Genomic DNA, 20,445 nt, shown 5'->3' on the forward strand with positions numbered 1-20,445 from the left:
GACACTGCCCAACTTAACCTTGGATCTCCACTTCCAGCTTGGGCTCCTGCACTGCCTTCTCCCCCTCTCCCAGTCCCTTGTGTGAAGACCTTTCCTTTCCTCACCCGACACTCTTCCTGATGAGGTATCATTCCCACTGTACAAATGCGGACACTGAGGGTCAGAGAGGTTAGGTAACTTGCCCAAGGTCCATACCGAATAAGTAGCAGAGCCAAGGTTCAAACCAGGTCCCACTGTGTCAAAGTCAGTGGCTTAAGTACTGTATTACACTGACTCCCACAGCTTGACTGCACGTGTAATGTGTACCATTAGAAACCTCCCACACCTATTATCCAGCTCCAACACGCATCTTTTTATGCCTATTCGCTTTTCCCACCTCACCTGCCCCTCCCCAAGCCTGGATTATCAAATTCCAGACATTGTATCTGCAAATATTTCAGTATGGGTCTTCTACGAGTCTAGACTAACCTTTTAAAACAAAAACACAATGCCACATCCCACTAAAAAATCCAGTCAGTGTTTATAATTCTCCCATTGTCCTATAAATGTTCCTTCTTTTTTAGAATTAAACTTGTTATTATGATATAATTATAGATTCATATGTCAGTATAAGAAATAATACAGAAGTTTCAGGTGCTCTTTGCACAGTTTCCCCCAATGGTAACATCTTGTAAAACTATAGTACAATATTTCAACCAGGATATTGACATTGATACAGTCATGATACAGAACATTCCATCACCATAAGAACCCCTCATGTTGCACTTTCCCTCCTAACCATTTCCTCCGAGCCCATCCTTGACCACCACATACCTCCTCAACTCCGGGCAGCTGCTGGTCTGCTCATCACTTCTATCATTTTATGGATTGGATTTTCCCCCTCCGTATACCAATGGTTTGTTTCGTTTTATTACTGAGTAATATTCATGATATGGGTGTACCACCATTTGTTTAACCATTCAAAGACATGAGGCTGTTTCTAGTTCAGGGCATACACAAAAAAATATGAACATTCATGTAAAGGTTTCTCTGTCAACACAAGTCTTCATTTCTCTGTGATAAATATTCAGGAATTTGATTGTTGGGCACATTTTACTTTTTAAGAAACTGCCAAGCTGTTTTCCAGAGTAGCTGTGCCATCATATATTCCTACCAGCATGTCTGAGGGACCCAGTTTTTCCTCGTCCTTGCCAGCACTGGGTGTTGTCACTATTTTTTATTTTAGCCATTTTGTTAGATGTGTTTAATTTGCATCTCCCTAATGGCTAAAGAGGTTGAACATCATTTCATATGTTTATTTGCCATTTCTATATTCTCTTCGTGTCTTTTGCCATTTTCTAATTGGATTGTTTTTCTATTGTTGAGTTTTGAGAATTTTTTATATATTCTAGATACTAGTCCCTGGACAGAGATATTTGGTTTGTAACCCCCACCCCCACCCCCGCCCACACACATGCACACACACACTTTGTAGCTTTTTTATCATCTTCTTAACAGGGTCATTTGCAGAGCAATAGTTTTTCATTTTAATGAAGTCCAATTTATCAATTTTTTTATGAATCACAGTTTTGGTATCAAGTCTAAGAATTCTTTGCCTAGCCATAGGTCCTGAAGATTTTCTCGTACATTTTTCCCTAAAAGCAGTATAGTTTTACACTTAAATCTGTGGTCTATTTTGTGTTAATTTTTGTAAAAGGCCTGAGACTTTTGAGGTTTATTCATTTATTTGGCCGGTAGATGTTCAGCATCATTTGATAAAAATACTTTTTCCTCCAGTGAATTGCTTTTGCACCTTTGCCAAAAATCAATTAGGCACATTTGTATGGGGCAATTTTGGGGTTCTCTGGTCCAGTCCATTGATCTGTGTCTATCCTTCCACCAACACTAAATAGCCTTGATTAATGTACTATATAAGTCTTGAAATCTGTGAGAGTGATTTCTCCCACTTTATTATTTTTTAAAAATATAGTTTATTGATTTTTTTACAGAGAGTAAGGGAGAGGGATAGAGAATTAAAAACATCAATGAGAGAGAAACATCGGTCAGCTGTCTCCTGCACACTCCCTACTGCCCTTGGCCAGAATCGAACCTGGGACCCTTGAGTCCACAGGTAGACGCTCTATCCACTGAGCAAAACCGGTTAGGGCCCACTTTATTATTTTTATAAATTGTTGAAGCTATTCCAATTCCTTTGCCTTTCCGTATACATTTAGAATAATCTTATCTATATTTACAAAAATATTGATGGGTTTAATATAAGAGTAACATTAAATCTATATATCAATTTGGGGAGAACTGACATCTTTACAATGTCAAATCTTCCTATCCATATACACAGAATACTTATTTATTTATACCTTCTTTGATTTCTTTTATCAGCATTGTGTAGTTTTTAGTGTATAAGTCATAAAAGTTTTGTTAAATTTACTTCTACATATTTTCTTTTCTCTGAGTGATTGTAAGTAGTATTGTATTTTAATTCTATAAAATACACTGTCCACATATGCATTGCTAGTATATGGACATATGTGTTATTTTGTTTGCTTATTTGCTTATGTCCTGTGATCTTGCCGAACTCACTTATTGGTTCTAGATTTTTGTAGATTCCTTGAGATTTTCTGCATAACAACCTTTTCTGCGAACAGGGATAGTTGTAGCTCTTCCTTTATGACTTTTCTTGCCACATTGCACTAACTAGAACTTCTGGCACTAAACTGTGTTAAATAGAAATAGTAAACACTGAATTCCTGATCTTGTTTCCTATTTAAGGGGAAAAGATTCAATCTTTCACCATTAAGTGTAATGCTAACCATAGGTTTTTTGTGGATGCTCTTTATCAAGTTGAGAAAGTTCTCCTCTCTTCCTGTTTTTCTGAGAGTTTCATCATGCATGGGTGTTGAATTTTATGGGGAAAAAAAAAGTTTAGCGTTGATATGATCATGTGACTTTTTTTTTTTAGTCCCTTAATATGGTGGTGAAAACCACTGATTGGTTTTCAAATATGAAACCAGGTTGCATTCCTGGAATAAACTTGGTCACAACATATACTTCTTTTTATATATTACTGAATTCCATTTTTTAATATTTTATTAAAGAATTTTTACATCTACATTCCTGGGGATATCGGTGTGTAGATTTCCTTTCTTGTATTATCTTTGTCTGGTTTGGGTATCAGGATAATACCAGAATCACAAAATGAATTGTGAAGTGCTCTTACCTCTTCTATTTTCTTTTCTTTTTTAATTAAATTTAGTGGGGGAAGGAAACTGGTCAATAACATTATATAAATTTCAGGTGTACACTTTATGATAGAACATCTCTATACTTTATTGTGAGCTCGCCACCCAAAGTCTAGTCTCCTCCTGCCACCATATATTTTACCCTTTTTACCCTATTCATTCACCCCCACTGCCTTCCATTCTGGTAATCACCATTCTATTGTTTGTATCTTTGAATGTGTTGTTTATTTGTTTTGTATTTTCTAGAACAGAACATGTGAAATAGATGGTAATCTTTCTTTAAACATTTGATAGAACCTCCCAGTGAAACTATTTGGGCCTAAATGTTCCTTGAGGTTTTCTTTTTCACAAATTCAAAACCCTTAATAGTTATAAGGCTATTGAAATTACCTATTTCATATTGGGTGAGTTATGGTAGGTTCTGTTTCTTGAGGAAGTGATCCATTTCATCTAAATTGCAAATTAGTGTAAGTTTGTAATATTTCCTTATTATCCTTTGGATGTCTTCAGGGTCTGTAGTCTTCTCTCTTTTTTTGCCTTTGTCAGTCTTCCTAGAAGGTCATAAATTTTATTAATCACTTCAGGGAATCAGCTCTTGTTTCATTAATTTCTTCTATTCTTTTTCTGTTTTCAACTTAATTGATTTCTGTTCTTACCTTATTATGTTCTTCCTTCTGTTTTCTTTGGGTTTATTTTTCACTTCTTTTTCTAGATTCTTTTTTTTTTAAATATATTTTATTGATTTTTTACAGAGAGGAAGGGAGAGAGATAGAGAGTTAGAAACATCGATGAGAGAGAGAAACATCGATCAGCTGCCTCCTGCACACCTCCCACTGGGGATGTGCACGCAACCAAGGTACATGCCCTTGACCGGAATCGAACCTGGGACCCTTCAGTCTGCAGGCTGACGCTCCATCCACTGAGCCAAACCGGTTTCGGCTTTTTCTAGATTCTTGAAGTGGGAACTTAGATTATTGATTAAAGTCTTTTCCTCTTTTCTAATGTATGCATTCAGTGCTATACATACCTATATCAGCATGCCTGTAGCTATGTTCCACAAATTTTGACATGTTCCTTTTCTTACTTTCATTCAATCCAATGGTTTATTTAGAAGTGTGTTTTAGTTTCCAAGTGTTTGGAGATTTTCCTGTTATTGATTTCTTTTTTTTTTAATTAAATCTTTATCATTGAAATTATTACATTCTCCTTCCTCCCCCCCTATTGACCTCTACTTTGATTCTATTGTGATCAGAGAGCACACTCTTTATTATTTCAACTATTTTAAATGTGTTGAAGTGTTCTTATGGCCCATGTATTAAGCATGTCTTTTTATTCTGCTGCATTGACATGTGTGGCCTTACTAACCCTGGGGGAACTGGTCCTCCTGTGGCTAATTCCTGGAGATAACAAATGACTAATCTGTGAGTACACCTTTCATGTGCACAAAACCAATCCAAAACCCACACCCCAACCACTCCTTTGTCAGGCTTTCATTGGGGCATCACATTCTGGGCCACTATCCACCTGCCCTAATCACCCCAAGGCCAGGTACCAGACTACTTGCTAAAGTGTTTCAAGCTAGCCAATGGAAGCCTCTTTACCCTGTCTTGCCTTGCCTTTCCCAGACACAATAAAGAGTTTTGCCCACATTTTCCTCTCACTCCTGTCTCCTGACTAACCCAGGTGCTTCTCTGTGTGACTTAGTCTGATGTGCTGTATCTCCTTCTAGAGAACTATGAATAAAAACATCTTCCTTCATGACAATCATGTCCACATTTGCATCTCTTTACCTGATTAAAACAAATCCTATGTATATTTTTTAGTAGCTCAGAATATGGTCTATTTTGGTATAAGCTCCATGGGCACTTGAAAGGAATATATATTCTGTTGTCAGAAATGTCAATTAGATCCCATTGGTTGACGGTTGCTGATTTTCTGTCTAGTTGTTGGGTCCATTGTTGCGTGAGAGGTGTTAAAGTATCCAGCTACAATTGTGAATATGTCTATTTCTCCTTTCAGTTCTATCTTTGCATCACGTATTTCTCAGTTCTTTTCTTTAGTGCATACACATTTTGGATTGCTATGTCTTCTTTTTATCATAATGATACGATGCCCTTCTGTCTGGTAGTTTTGTTTGCTCCAAAGAATACTTTATCTGATATCAGTATAGCGATTACTGCTTTCCTTTTATTAATGTTTGCATGCATTTTCCACCCTTTTACTTATAACTTATGTAATTATATTTGAAATGAATTGCTTGTAGACAGTATATGTGGGTCATGTTTTATAATCCATTCTGTCAATCAGTTTTTTGGTTGGTGTATTTGAACCCTTTACATCCCTTAAGGCTTCAGTCTGCCATTTTATTTTTTGCTTCCTGCTTATTATTTCTGTTTTCTTTTTCCTGCCTTCATATGGTTTGCTTAAATATTTTTTAGAATGCCATTTTTATGCATCTAGAATTTTTGTGTTCATCTAGTGTTAACTTTTCTAGTGTTTGCTCTAGATATTACATTATATGTACACAACTTATCATTGTCTGCTAATATTCTCATCTTACTAGTTTGGGTGAAATATAGAAACATTACCTCTCTTTACATTTCTTTATCCTCTTCTATTTACAATTGTCTTAAATATTTCTTCTATGTAATTTAGAACCACATCAGTGTTATTTTTGTTTCAACTGTCAAACATAATTTAGAAAATTCAAGAAAATAAGAAAAGCCTGTATTTACACATTTTTGCTTACCATGTCCCTTCCTTCTTTCCTTTCTCCCTCCCTCCCTTCCTCCCTTCCTTTCAAAGTACCTTTTCTAACCATTTCTTCTCATGTATAGAATTGGAGTGTCATTCCATACACCAAAGAAAAAAAGGTTTTAGGTTCGATTCCTGGTCAGGGCACACACCTAGGTTGTGGATTCAGTTCCTGGTCTGGGCTAGTATGGGAGGTAACCGATCAATGTTTCTCTCTCACATTGATATTTCACATTGATATTTCTTTTTTTCTCTCTCTCTCTCTCTCTCCCTCTCTCTCCACTCTTCCTATCTTTCAAAAATCAATTAAAACAAAACATATTCTCAGATGAGGATTTAAAAAAGAAAGAAAGAAACAGTGTTTTTTAAAAATAAAAATATTGTGTCACTTCTCTGGCATCCATGATTTATGATAAGAAATTCCCTACAATTTTGAATTGTTTTCCCTATAGGGATGGTTTTCTTCTGTTTTCCTCTGGCTGCTTTCAATATATAGAGAGAGACCTCATGGCGGCGGGCCGTGGTGCAGTGCTGGGGCTGAGCTACAGCGAGTGTAGTGGGCTCCTGCCCAGGGTAGGGGGTAGGATCGTAGGTGCGACCAGAGCGCGGGAGTGCGCGGCCCCTGGGACGAGGGCTGGGTCTGAGACCGAGCCTTTCCTCAGCCAGGCGGGTGACACTGACTACTGGCCGGTGCCCGGCACCCCAGGGTTACTGGGGGATCCGAAGTCCGAGGATCCGGAGGGCCTGGACTGGGAGAAAGTGCAGCCCATCACGGCGTGTCTGCGGCCCCTGCGGCTCTCAGAGTGGCCCTGCTGTGCTACAGCAGCCTCCTCAGCTACCTGGACCCCTCACCGTGGCTGGCGTCCTTCCGGACACCGGGCAGTTCTTCGATATCGGAGACAGCAGCTCCGGCCTCATCCAGACGGTGCTCATCTCCAGTGACATGGTGTTGGCACCTGTGTGTGGCTACCTGGGTGACAGGTACAATCAGAAGTATCTCGTGTGTGGGGGCATTGCCTTCTGGTCCCGGGAGACACTGGGGTCGCCCTTCATCCCCAGAGAGCAATTCCGGCTGCTCCTCCTGAGCCTGGTGGGGGTCGGGGAAGCCAGTTCTCCACCGTCGCGCCCACCCTCATCGCTGACCTCTCCCTGGCCGACCAGCGGAGTCGGATGCTCAGTGTGTTCTACTTTGCCATCCCAGTGGGCAGTGGTCTGGGTTACATTGCAGGCTCCAAAGTGAAGGATGTGGCTGGGGACTGGCACTGGGCGCTGAGGGTGACACCAGGTCTAGGAGGGGTGGCGGTGCTGCTGCTGTTCCACTACTGAACCCCACCTCGTGGCGGGCGGATCTGAGGGCTCGGGCTAGAAACCCCAGCTTCATCCTGTCCTCCCCTGGCTTCACTGCTGTGGCCTTTGTCACGGGCTCCCTGGCGCTCTGGGCTCCTGCATTCCTGCTGCGTTCCCGTGTGGTCTTGGGGGAGACCCCGCCCTGTCTTCCTGGAGGCTCTTGCTCTTCGCCTGACAGCCTCATTCTGAGGCTCATCACCTGCCTGACTGGAGTCCTGGGTGTGGGCTGGGCGTGGAGATCAGCCGCTGCCTCTGCCACTCCAACCCCCGGGCTGACCCGCTGGTCTGTGCCGCTGGCCTCCTGGGCTCTGCCCCTTCCTCTTCCTGCCCGTGGCTTGTGCCCATGGGAGCATCTTGGCCACTTACGTTTTCATCTTTATCGGGGAGACACTGTTGTCCATGAACTGGCCATTGTGGCTGACATTCTGCTGTATGTGGTGATCTACGAGTCGCTCCAGATTGTGCTGGCCCACCTGCTGGGTGATGCCGGGAGCCCTTGCCTCATCGGCCTGATGTCCAACCGCCTCTGCTGGAACTGGCCCCCCTCCTTCTTGTCCGAGTCTGGGCCCTGCAGTTCTCGCTCATGCTCTGCGCCTTTGTCGGGGCCCTGGGCGGTGCGGCCTTCCTGGGCACCACCATCTTCACTGAGGGAGACCCAGCTGCATGTGCAGGGTCTGTTGCATGAGGCCGGCCCGAAGATGACCGCAACGTGGTGCCCCAGCGAGGCCGCCCCACCCGGGTCCCTGTGTCCAGTGTGCTCATCTGAAGGGCCGTGGCTCACCTACCTGCACACCTGCCACAGCTGGCCTCAGGCCACCCCAGCAGGCACCGGCCCGAAGCCTCGGCCTGGCCCAGCTTCTGAGAGGAGCCTTGGGCATGTTCCAGCTCCCACACTACACGGGCAGCCAAGGCCAGGCAGTGGGGTGCAGGAGGGATCCCCTCCACTGGAGCAGCCCCAGGGGCTCGGTGCTATTTGTACTGAATAAAATTGTAGCCAGACCCTCCCCTGCCTCCAAATCTATAATAATAAAAGTGTAATATGCTAATTAGACCGATGTCCTTCCTTCCGGACAAAGCTGCAGTGGGCAGGGGGCCACAGCAGAGGCAACAGAGGCAGCAGAGGCCCCTGGCTGCAGTGGTGGTGGTGGTGGGCCCAGGCCAGGACCAAGGCCCATGCACAAATTTCGTGCATCGGGCCTCAAATATATATATATCCTCAACCAAGGATATTTTTCCCATTGCTTCTCGGAAAGAGGATGATGGAATGGAGGGAGGGGGAGGGGGAGGAAGGGAGGCAAGGAGAGAGAGAGAGGGAGAGAGAGAGGGGAAGAGAGGGGAAGAGAGAGAGAGAGAGAGAGAGAGAGAGAGAGAGAGAGAGAGAAAGAGAGGCATTGATGTGAGAGAAACACATTAATTGGTTGCCTCCTGCATATGCCCCAATCAGGGGTGGGGAGCGAACTTGCAGCCCAGGTATGTATCCTTGACCAGTTATCGAACCCAAGACCCTTTAGCACATGGAACGACACTCTAAGCACTTAGCAACACTGGTGACCAAGGCAAAATTTTATTTTACTTTACTTTTCCCAAGTTTAATTATGCTGTGTTCTTGGCATGCTTACTTTGAGTTTGTCCAATGTGGGCTTAACTTCTTCAACCTGTAGATTTATATCTCTAGCTAAATTTGGAAAGCTTTCAGCCATGATTTTTTTTTGAGTACTTTTTAAGTCCTGCCCTTGTTCTCGTCTCCTTCTGGGATTCCAATGACACAAATATTTGGGCTTCTGTTGTAGAAATAGAGGTCCCTGTTTTCCGATCTATATTCTCTCTCTTGTTCAGATCAAGTGGGTTTTATTTCTTTAGCCTACCAATTATTTCCTCTCTTTCACCCATCTACTGTTCAGCCCACCCACTGAGCATTTTATTTTGGTTATTATATATTTTAGTACCAAGATTTTCATTTGGTTCTTGTTTATACTTTCTATTTCTTGCTCAGATTGTCTATTTTTTCATTGTTTCAAACATGCTTGTAATTGCTCATTGAAGTATTTTTCTTATGACATTTAAAATCTTTGTCAGATTATTTTAATATTTCTGTCATTGTGGCTTTAGTATATATTGGTTTGTTTGCTGTTTTCATTCAGTTTGAAATCTTCTTGGTATGACAAGGGATTTCTGATTGGAACCTGCATATTTCAGGTAGTATATTATGAGACACTGAATCTCACGTAAGCCGTGTGTTTTAGCTTGCTTTCTCTGACACCATTCCAGAACAGAAGAGGGTGGGTATCACCTTGTTACTGTCAGGGGAAGGTAAAAGTTCAGGTTTTTCACTTGGCCTCTGTTGACATATGAGATGAGGAGAGCTTCTTGTGGCTGCTGGGCAGGGGAGGGAGCTTTAGCTCCCATGGGGTATTCACTGATACCTAGTGGGTAGGGGTGGCCTGATTACTAGTGGGCAATGATGAAAGTCCTGACTCTCCACCAGGCCTCCACTGACACGAACCCAGGAGAGAGGGAAAGGTGCCAGGTAGAGGTGGGGTGCAGGCTCCTGACTTGGTCTCCACTGACACCACAGGGCAGAGGTTCTCAACCTGTGGGTCGCGACCCCTTTGGGGGTCGAACGACCCTTTCACAGGGGTTGCCAAAACCATCAGAAAACACATATATAATTACATATTGTTTTTGTGATTAATCACTATGCTTTAATTATGTTCAATTTTTAACAATGAAAATACATCCTGCATATCAGATCATCTACATATAAAAGGGTAATATGCAAATTGACCCTGACAGCAGAACTACTGGGAATGACTGGTCACTATGACACACACTGATCACCAGGGGGCAGACGCTCAATGCAGGAGCTGCCCTCTGGTGGTCAGGGCACTCTCACATGGGAGGAGCTCTGCTCAGCCACAAGCCAGGCTGACGGCTGCCAGCACAGCGGTGATGGTGGGAGCCTCTCCTGCCTCCTCAGCAGTGCTAAGGATGTCCGACTGCAGCTTGGGCCTGCTCCCCGCCAGCAAGTGGACATCCCCCGAGGGCTCCCGGGCTGCCAGAGGGATGTCTGACTGCCAGCTTAGGCCTGATCCTCTGGGGAGCAGGCCTAAGCCAGCAGGTGGACATCCCCCAAGGGGTCCCAGGCTGCGAGAGGGCACAGGCCGGGCTGAGGGACCGCCCCCCCCTCCCCCAGTGCACAAATTTTTGTGCACTGGGCCTCTAGTTTCCATACATGAGGAACTGTATTAAAGGGTTGCGGCATTAGGAAGGTTGAGAACCACTGCCACAGGGTATAGAGTCTTGTTACCATCCAGTGGGGTGAAAGTCTCAGCTTTATCTTTACCTTCTCTGACATCACCTCATGAAAATCTCACTAAGGCATGTCACCAATGGTCATTGGTGCCAATTTAATGCCAACAAGAATCTGCAATTTGAGGTGCAGTGAAGAAGAAAACTTTCTTCAGTGTAAAACAGCTCAAATGTGATACAGCACAGCTGCAGGACAGCTCTGGGGCCAGGCCCCTCTCAGGCTACATGACTCTACTCCGCTCCTTGATGAACTGCTCTGCTCCATACCTTGCATTGTGCTGGTCTGCTCCACTGCAGGATGGTCTGCTTCACTTTGCTGTGCTCCACTCTGCACCCGTCTGACCCAGTCTGCTTCACTCTGCTCTGGTAGAAAGGGAAGGTGCTCTCCCCAAGCCAGAGGGGAGATGGCTTAAATGGACAGAAGTCCCACTAAGGAACCTCGTGTGCTGCTGATGGGAATGCAGACTGGTACAGCCACTGTGGAAAACAGTATGGAGTTTCCTCAAAAAATTAAAAATGAAACTCCCATTTGACCCAATGATCCCACTTCTAGGAATATAGCTCAAGAAATCAGAAACACCAATCAGAAAGGACATATGCACCCCATGGTCATAGCAGCACAATTTACAATAGCCACGATTTGGAAACAGCCTAAGTGCCCATCAGCAGATGAATGGATTAAAAATAATGTGGTACATCTATACAATGGAATACTACGCTGCTGTAAAAAAGAAAGAACTCTTACCATTCACAACAGCATGGATGGACATGGAGAGCATTATGCTAAGTGAAATAAGCCAGTCAGAGAAAGATAAGTATCACATGATCTCACTCATTTGTGGAATATAATGAACAACATAAACTGATGAACAAAAATAGATTCAAAGACAGAGAATCATCAAACAGACTGTCCAACTTCAGAGGGGAAGGCAGGGAAGGGAGAAAGGGGGTAAGAAATCAACCAAAGGACTTATATGCATGCATGTAAGCATAACCAATGGACACAGACACTAGGAGGGTGAGGGCATGTGCTGGGGTGTGGGGGTGGCTAGGGAGAGGTCAATGGAGGGGAAAGGAGACATATGTAATACTATATGTAATACTTTAAACAATAAAGAATTAAAAAAAAAAAAAAGAAGTCCCACCCTTGGTTCCTGATTGGTCTGTCCTCATGCAAATGAGGATGCCAAATCTTCATAGTTTGATTGGCTCAAAAGACACTGCCCTAATTGGTCTGCTCTGATTGGTCAGAGCTGCAATGCTCTGGTTGGATGGGGAAGCCTCAGTCCTATTGGCTGAAGTAGGATTCCAGGAACTCTTTTCTAAGGGCTGACACAGATGGCAGAAACACAGTGCAGGCAGGCAGTTCAGCAGAGAGGTAGGAAGTTCAGTGTAGGCTTTTCCCTGATGTGCAGTTTAGCATGAGAGACCCCTGTGAAGAAATGGCTGTAGGCCTCTGCTTTATAAATTTGAGCCCAGTTAGCCACCAGGAGCCCTTCTTAGTGATGCTCCCCGCTCCTCAGGGTTCACAGGTTGTCTAGGCTCCCACTTTGCTATTGTTGAGTGGAGGCATATTTTTTCTATTATGTTTAACTGGTGTAGAGCAGTTATTATCTAAAACTTTTCTGAGTTGCTAGGCTTCCCTTTTCCTGGTCCTTTGACTAGAGACAGCAGGCTTTTCTCGTGTTGTTTGAGTTTTTTTGTTTTTGTCTGGACCCATTGCTTTTTTGGATTACTGCCTTCTTCAGTTTGGTATTTACGAGGCAAAAACAACAGGCAACCATTCCCCCACCAAAGGTCCCTACCTGGTCTACCTTCTTCTCTCCAACTTTCAGACTTCTTATGTTTGTTTTTATATAATTTCCAGGATTTTAGTTGTACTTAGCCAGAAGTATAGGGAAAAGTACATCAAGCAGTTTCTCAGAGTAAAAATTTCCTTTCTTTTTAAATAGTAGTTTGAATAGAAATCAGTGAAATCCATATATTGTAATTGGTCTCTTAAATCTCTTTAATCTATTGGTTTCCTTCCACTTCTTTTTCTTTTTTTGCAATTTTCTTTTTTTCTCTCAGAATCTGGGTCATTTGTCTCCCAGTTTCTCACAGCCTAGACTTTGCTGATTGCATATTTCTGGTGTTACTTAATATGTTCTTCCATCCTTTTTATTTTCTATAAACTGATAGATAGTATGACATTTAGCATGTATGCTCAAATTTCTCACTGTTTCCCGAGGGCTGCTCACTTATCCCTACCTCTAGGCTCTTTCCTGCCTGGAATGTCCCCTCTGCCTGCCCCTCCTCCAGCCTGTTCTTCTAGACTAGTCCAAAGTCTTCATTCCAAAAGCTCCCTCTGCTTCACCCCAGGCAGAACCTCTTCCTCCTCACCTCCCCCTCCAGGGTCACTCTGTGGGCATTTGTGCTTGAGTGATCTCCTCACTTCTCCACTAGGATGGGGGCTCCTGGACAAAGGACAGCCAGTCCCCTTTACTCCCAAAACATATCCCTTCCCATAGTGAGCATCAATAAACATATGTGGAATTAATTTGAATCTTGAATATTAATCCTTTTTGTGAGCAACTTCCCTAACTGCCAGCACTGCTGTTGCCATGGTTTCTCTTACCCACTGGAGTACTTAGGTGAATGCTGATGGAAGAACTGAGCGTGGCCAGCCAAGGCCTTTTGAGGTCATTCTAAGAGGGGAAAAGGTTGAAGTGACAGAATGCCTTGAAACTATTCAAATGGCCCTAGCCGGTTTGGCTCAGTGGATGGAGCATCGGCCTGCGGACTGAGGGGTCTTGGGTTTGATTCCAGCAAGAGGCACATGCCCGGGTTGCAGGCTTGTTCCCTGGTGTGGGGCATGCAGGAGGCAGCCTATTGATGGTTCTCTCTCATCACTGATGTTTCTATCTCTCTCTCCCTCTCCTTTCCTCTCTGAAATCAATAAAAATGTATTTTTTTAAAATAAGAAACTATTCAGATGTCAGAGTGCAGTGGGAAAAACTCACCAAGATGAGGAATTAAATTGATTGTAAAACTATGGCCACGAAACTTTCTAAAGATAAAACTATAAACCTCAGAGATTCCATCATTAAACAACCTCAGAAACATAAAGGTACTTTTTCACCTAAGTTGTTTCTGGGTATGATTTATTAGACAGGTACTAAAATAATTTATTTCTAGTTTTTCTACTAAAATAACTTTTATATTTATAGATTCAGGATTAATGTGGTATTTTAAATTATAGTTAGCACAAAGCTATAAGTAATTATTTCTTTGTATGTTGTTACCCTTACTAATCTCTTGGTAAGAGATTAGTATCCTATTCAAAACATATTACTACTGCCGAAACCGGTTTGGCTCAGTGGATAGAGCGTCAGCCTGCGGACCGAAAGGTCCCGGGTTCGATTCCGGTCAAGGGCATGTACCTGGGTTGCGGGCACATCCCCAGTGGGGGATGTGCAGGAGGCAGCTGATCGATGTTTCTCTCTCATCGATGTTTCTAACTATCTATCTCTCTCCCTTCCTCTCTGTAAAAAAATCAATAAAATATATTTAAAAAAAAAAAACATATTACTACAACTTAAGACAGTCTCTTTTGACTGGTTATCAATGTTCAGAGAATGGGAGGCATACTGGAGAGAGAATTGAGTGTTTCTGCTTGAACTTCAGCCCTGAAAAAGACTTATGAATGATCTAGATCAGGGGTGGGCAAACTTTTTGACTCGAGGGCCACAATGGGTTCTTAAACTGGACCGGAGGGCCGGAACAAAAGCATGGATGGAGTGTTTGTGTGAACTAATACAAATTCAAAGTAAACATCATTACATAAAAGGGTTCGGTCTTTTTTTTTTTTTTAGTTTCATTCATTTCAAACGGGCCGGATCCGGCCCACGGGCAGTAGTTTGCCCACGGCTGACTAGATTCTGATCATAAAAGGAGCTTCCGAATGGATTTAGCATTAAGACCAAAGAGATGCTCTAGCCTACTTACCAGATACTTGGAACTTGAAATTGTCAAATTGTCATATTGTGCCTCCTCCCCATCCACCACAGGTATAATCCTAGCAAAAGATGGACACCCCTCCAACTGAAGTTAACATTAATAGGGTCAACATGTTAAGTCTCCCCTGAAACACATCTGTCAAAATAGTGCTAATAGCACAGTTATAAAATCATAAGGACCAAATTAATATAAACTACAGACCATAGTTTCCCAAACCTATTAAATCAGACTCTCTGATCCCACAGCCCAAGAATCTGTACCAAGAATCTGTATTTTTAACAGACTTCTGAGTTGGTTTTTATACAGCCAGCTTTGTTTCAGGTTCCTGTGGAGCAGGCAAACTTGTCAAATTTCAGCGTGCCCAGGAATCACTTGGTGAAATCATAAAGTGCTCGTCCCAAAACCCACTTCAAAGGGTCTAATTCAGTCACCTGGAAGGGGAGTGGAGAACCTGCATTCAGACATTCCCTCCCGTTAGCCTCAAGCTGGTCTTCAGAAACAGGTACTTGGCATTTCAAGCAGGCTCCTTGAAAATAGCTGTATCTCTGAAATATTTCCTCTCAGGAAATGCATCTGTAAAAGTCTTTCACGTTCAGTAACAGGAAAATAAAAATGGTTATATTAACACTACATGTTGATTCACCTCTCTTCAGCCCTATGGACTCAAAACATGAGTTTGTCCTTTCAGCAACTTGTCCTACATGGGGAAGGGGCTGGGCTTAGTCAATCACACCCTTCCCTCCCTGTGGTGGCCCTGTTCTGCCCAGCCCTTGCCTCTGCTGTCCACAAAGGGCAACCTCCATGGTCAGTCAGCCTGGTCTCCAGACTTCAGATAAGCGGTTCTCTCTAACACTCTGAAGTCACTCATCACTCTCCTCACAAATAAAACCACATTAAAGACTTCTGATAAATTCTTTTCAGGATCTGCTTTCTGTCTTTATCCTACTTACTTTATCCATTTCTGCTTCCTTTGGTGCCACAGGCCTCACTCCTTTCTCTGCCAGTTCCTTTGCTTTGTTTTTCTGTGGCTATCTTCTTTCTCCTTTCTTTCAAAATGTTCTCCCTTATCTTCTCTGATACAGACAAAAGGTCAGAAGCCAAGCCCATCACAAGGTGAGGACCCAGTGTCCCCATTTGCTCTGTATCAGAGTGGCTGTACCTCCTGGACTGACAGAGAGTCTTGGGCACAGATACAAGGCGAGCCCAGGGCAGAGGATGGAGGTAGGTAGATTTCTGGCTCTTGCTATTTCTTCCTCCAAGTCTTACTTCTTCCTTCATGCAAAGTGAATCTCTTTAAATTGGAGATCCTAACTTCTCAAGCACCTCCTGCAAGCCTGGTGCCAAACTAGACATTGTACATAGTGGAAGTACTGACCCTCATCTTACGGAGAGAGAACAGACTCTGAGGAAAAGAGCAAAGCCTCAAATTCAGGACCCTCTGCCCTGTTACACTGCCTCAGAGTGATAGAGAAATGGAAGGATGTGAACACCAAGTCTCAGGTCTTCTTGACAGCATTTGCCTCATTTTCTGCCCTCAGACACTAAACCCAGGGCCTAGACTTGGTGGAAGGAAGGTGGGAAGAAGGTAAACAAAGGCAAGAGTAAAAGTGACCTGTGTGGTTTGACATGAATAAAAGCAGTAGCTTATTATTGTTAGTAACATAACCATTGGATAAAAATGATGCTCAAAAGTCCTATCTTTAAAAGTTGAAAGTATAAACATCTACAAATGTTGGAAGTACTATGATATTTTGTTGAGAATTATTATATTGGAAGTGGGAAAGGGAAACTTCAAGAATAGGTCTTACTGATGTGTTGCCAGATATCAAAGTCACCTGGACAAATCTTTTAACTCAGTTTATCAGTCTCTTTAAATTTAAGATATATATATATATTCTTTAAAAAGTCTTTCCTAAGTAAACTGAAAGCTATCATTTTTTTTGTTTGTTTGCTGGAAAATTTTACAAAACATCTGGAGAAAGAAGTTAGTACTGACCTCTAACCCAGGGTTCAGGAAACTTCCCCCACATACTTCTCTCCCTCATCTTGATTTCCCCTCTTTTATTCCTGACAATTATGATTTGTTTCTATCTCTTTTTCCTTGATTAGTCTTGCTAGAAATGTTATGGACTGAATTGTGTCGTCCCCTCTCCTCCCCCCGCCAATTCATATATTGAAGCCCTAATCCCCAAGGTGATGATATTTGGAGATGGGGCCTCTGGGAGGTAATTAAGTTTAGATGAGATCATGGGGATGGGACCCTCATGATTGGATTAGTACCCTTAAAAGAAGAGACACCAGAGAGCTTTTCATCTCTCTCTGCCATGCCAGGCCACAGCAAGAAGGTAGCCATCTGCAAGCCAAGAAGAGAGTCCTCACCATGATCCTGGACCCTGATCTTAAACTTCTAGTCTCCATAACTGTGAGAAAAAAATGTCTGTCATTTAAACCACTCAGGATATGGTATTTTGTTATAGCTGCTCAAACTGACAAAGATAAGGAATATATACATTTAATTAATATTTTCAAAGATCTAAGCTTTGACCTCATTTGATTTTCTCTATTATTTGTCTTCTGGCTCATTGTATTATTTCCTTACTATACATATATTGAGCTTCATTTGTTGTTGTTTTTTCAAGCTTCTTAAGGTAGAAGTGTAAATAATCAATTTTAAACTTTTCTTCTTTTTCTAGTATATATACTTAAAGCAAAAATTTGCTTTTCCACACTGCTTCAGGAGCATCCTACAAATTTTGATGTTTCTGTTTTTATTTCCATTTATTTTAAATGTCTCTTACGATTTTTCTCTTTTATCCACAGATTATTTGTTGTTTCATTTACAGGTATTTGGATTGATGTCTTCTTCATAAAATGACATTTTTGCCACTTGAAATGTCTCTTTAATTCTGGTAATCTTGTTTGGAAGTATAATTTGTATCTGTAATAGTCTAGTCACTCTAGCTTTCCTATGATTTGAGCTTCCATAGTATGTATTTTTTCCACCCTTTACTCTTTTAACCTACCTGTGAGTCTGCATCTAATGAGTGGTTTTTTTCCTCCTTATTATGGGTCTTATTCTCTTGTTTCTTCATGTGTCTTATAATTTTTTTCACTCAGTGCTGGACATTGAATATGAGAGAATCACCAGGGCTGTATTGTTTTTTGTGTGAGTGTGTGTGATTTTCTGAGTGGGTATAAGTCTTTTTCTCTGAAAGGTGGCTAGAATGAGTACTTGATCATTCAGATTTCATCAAGTATCAATTTGATCTGAGACTTACCAGTAGTGTTAATAAAATTGAGTGTACCTCTGCTATCTAATAAAAACAAGGAAATTCCACTTTGCCCTTCAGTCCAACTTCGATTACCTACACCCCCACTGTGGAGTAGTTAGTCTCTTTGATTTTGTCAGTGTTTGAACTAGGAAGGAGGTTGAGACATAGCCATCATGTAGTTTTGGCTCACCTTGCCTTCAGCTCCAGCACCTCTCCAAAATTCAACCACTGTAAAATTGTGCAATTCTCTGTTTTTCAGCCTTGCCTACACTGCCACTTTTGCAGTAAAATTGGGGGCAGGGTGGTAGTGATTGTTGAGCCAAACAATTTATTTTTCATTTGAGGCATTTTAAAATTCCAATCGATGTGGCAACCCATAGTATTATTAGGATTTTGGCTGATTCTTCCTTAACTCTATAAAGTCTCTTCATTTATAGGAGGCCTGCTTCTCTATCTTCCCAAGCACTTCCCTCCAGATATGGAAGTAGCTGTGGCTCTCTGATCACCATTGCTCCCTGTAATTTAGTTCATTGAAGTTTATTCTGTTCACAGTTCTTTGATAATTGTTGTGGAAAAGTATGGTTTTCCCTTTTAGCAGGTTTTTTGTTATGGTTACTGTAGGAATAATGATGTTTTACATCCTATATCCTAAGTGGACACAGAAGCCATAGTGTTGTTTGTAACAACAAAGAATTAGAAACAACCCAAATGGCTATCAATAAAGAATTTTTTATTAAATTACATAATTATATAAAGGAATACTATAAACTGTGTGAAAGAATGAGGAAGCTCATTATTACTTGTACAAAATGTTTCTCATGCTATATTAAGTGAGAAAAGCACAGTATAGGACAATATACACAATGCTTTACCTTTTGTGTAAAAGAGGAAAGAAAAGTCATCTATATTCATATAGATTTGAGTCACACAGATTCAATCACATTCATATATACAAAGAAATTCTTAAAATACACAAAAGAAATTGATAAAAATGGTCACCTCATTGTTTTTTTAAATTTCTTGTTTCTTAAGACTTAGTTTCCATATCTATAGAATAGGTTGAAAAATACTTTTCTTATAAAATTATACGATGAAATAAACAAAAGTATTTGGCACATTTCAAGATATCAAGTAGTGTGGGTAAATAATTAACACAGTGACCTTTGCTTTGGGTTACACCTAGAGATGCCTTCATTTATGCTTTTTGTGTTATTGTGTGTCAGTTACACAATCTAAATTAGTCATTTAAGCATGATACTTCTACAACAGTCTATATTTTTTTTTTCCTTTGGTAAATTTTAAGTAAGAACTTTGTCTTTCCAAGGCCTACTGACCTAATAATCTAGTATGCAAAGTCATGTAGCCTGTGAGAAAAAAAATGAATGTTTCCCACCAGATGGTGATTGAGATGATGATACCATGATCCTCCAGATTGACAAATACAATCTCCACCAACATTGCACAATACGTACAGGAGCCCCCATATCACAAAAGAGTAGTCCAAAACCATCACTTATTTATTTCAAAGCAATAAGGAAAAAATAAAAGGCATTATATTTACTGCCTCCTCTTTCCCAAAGCACAATTATCCAATCTATACTTTTGACTTTAAAGTCTCTATCTGGTTCTTTAAATTAAAAAAATATATATTAAAGTCTCCATTTGGTCCATTAAAACGGCTGATCCATGACTTTTGAGCACAGATCATACTAGATAGCAAACCAATATATATATTAGGCAAGTAATCTTATAAAGGTGCTAAAAGACCTACTAGAATGCTGCTATTGCTTCTTATGCACCCCATGAATCCAACGTCCTCAGATCACAGAGGAGCACTGGGGAATGGAAGTCTAATGGAAGGAGGTCCTTCTCTAGGATGAATTAAGACTATTAAGCAGCCTAACCATCAATAAATTCCACCAGCTTGCAGTTTCTGGGATCACTGGGCTGTGAGCTCAAAAAAGGCACAGCAGAGCAAAGGGCTGCTCTTTGAGCCTCCATGTCTGACCTCTCAGTAACAGCACCATTTCACCTGAGGCCATTGTGATATGCCCTGGGAATGGAATAGAACAGTGGCTTTCTGACCTTTTGTGATGGAGATCTGCAGAAAGAAGTACACTTTACCTTGGGTTCAGCACACAAATGAGTATGAAAAACACACACACAAAACAAACATTTCAAAAAACATTACTTAACCCTTACTAAGAACAATGCTTTCTGACATTTTCTATTTTATTATATTTCATTTGGTTTGGAGCAGGGGGAGGATAGAAATTTATGTCCCAGTCTACTAATGAGGTCAGGACAAGCAACACTAGAAAAAAATATTTTCCATTTTTATCCCACTATCTTCCACGGATGTGTATTTTACAAAGCGAGTCTGCCCAGTGCCATCTACTGTACTCCCAGGGTATTGCAAGTGAGTTTTTTGTTTGTTTTGTGGGGTTTTGTTTTTCCTGGCAAAGAGATTTATTTAAGGGTAAGATTAGATCAGAGAATTCTCCACACCAATATGTATTTCTTCC

At 41.6% G+C, this 20,445-nt stretch overlaps 1 protein-coding gene and 1 pseudogene across 2 annotated transcripts in view; both read left to right on the forward strand.

The window, feature by feature from the left end:
• The window catches only part of GJB2 (gap junction protein beta 2), a 44,204-nt gene that overhangs the window by 13,648 nt on the left and 10,111 nt on the right, over positions 1–20,445 (forward strand). The gene's annotated exons all lie outside the window — the stretch shown is intronic.
• On the forward strand, positions 6,501–8,106 carry LOC308512065 (protein spinster homolog 1-like; annotated as a pseudogene). The gene has a single exon. The product of its transcript is annotated as a protein spinster homolog 1-like (transcript).

The sequence above is a fragment of the Myotis nattereri genome, assembly GCF_964212035.1.
Source record: "Myotis nattereri genome assembly, chromosome: 2".
NCBI lineage: Eukaryota > Metazoa > Chordata > Mammalia > Chiroptera > Vespertilionidae > Myotis > Myotis nattereri.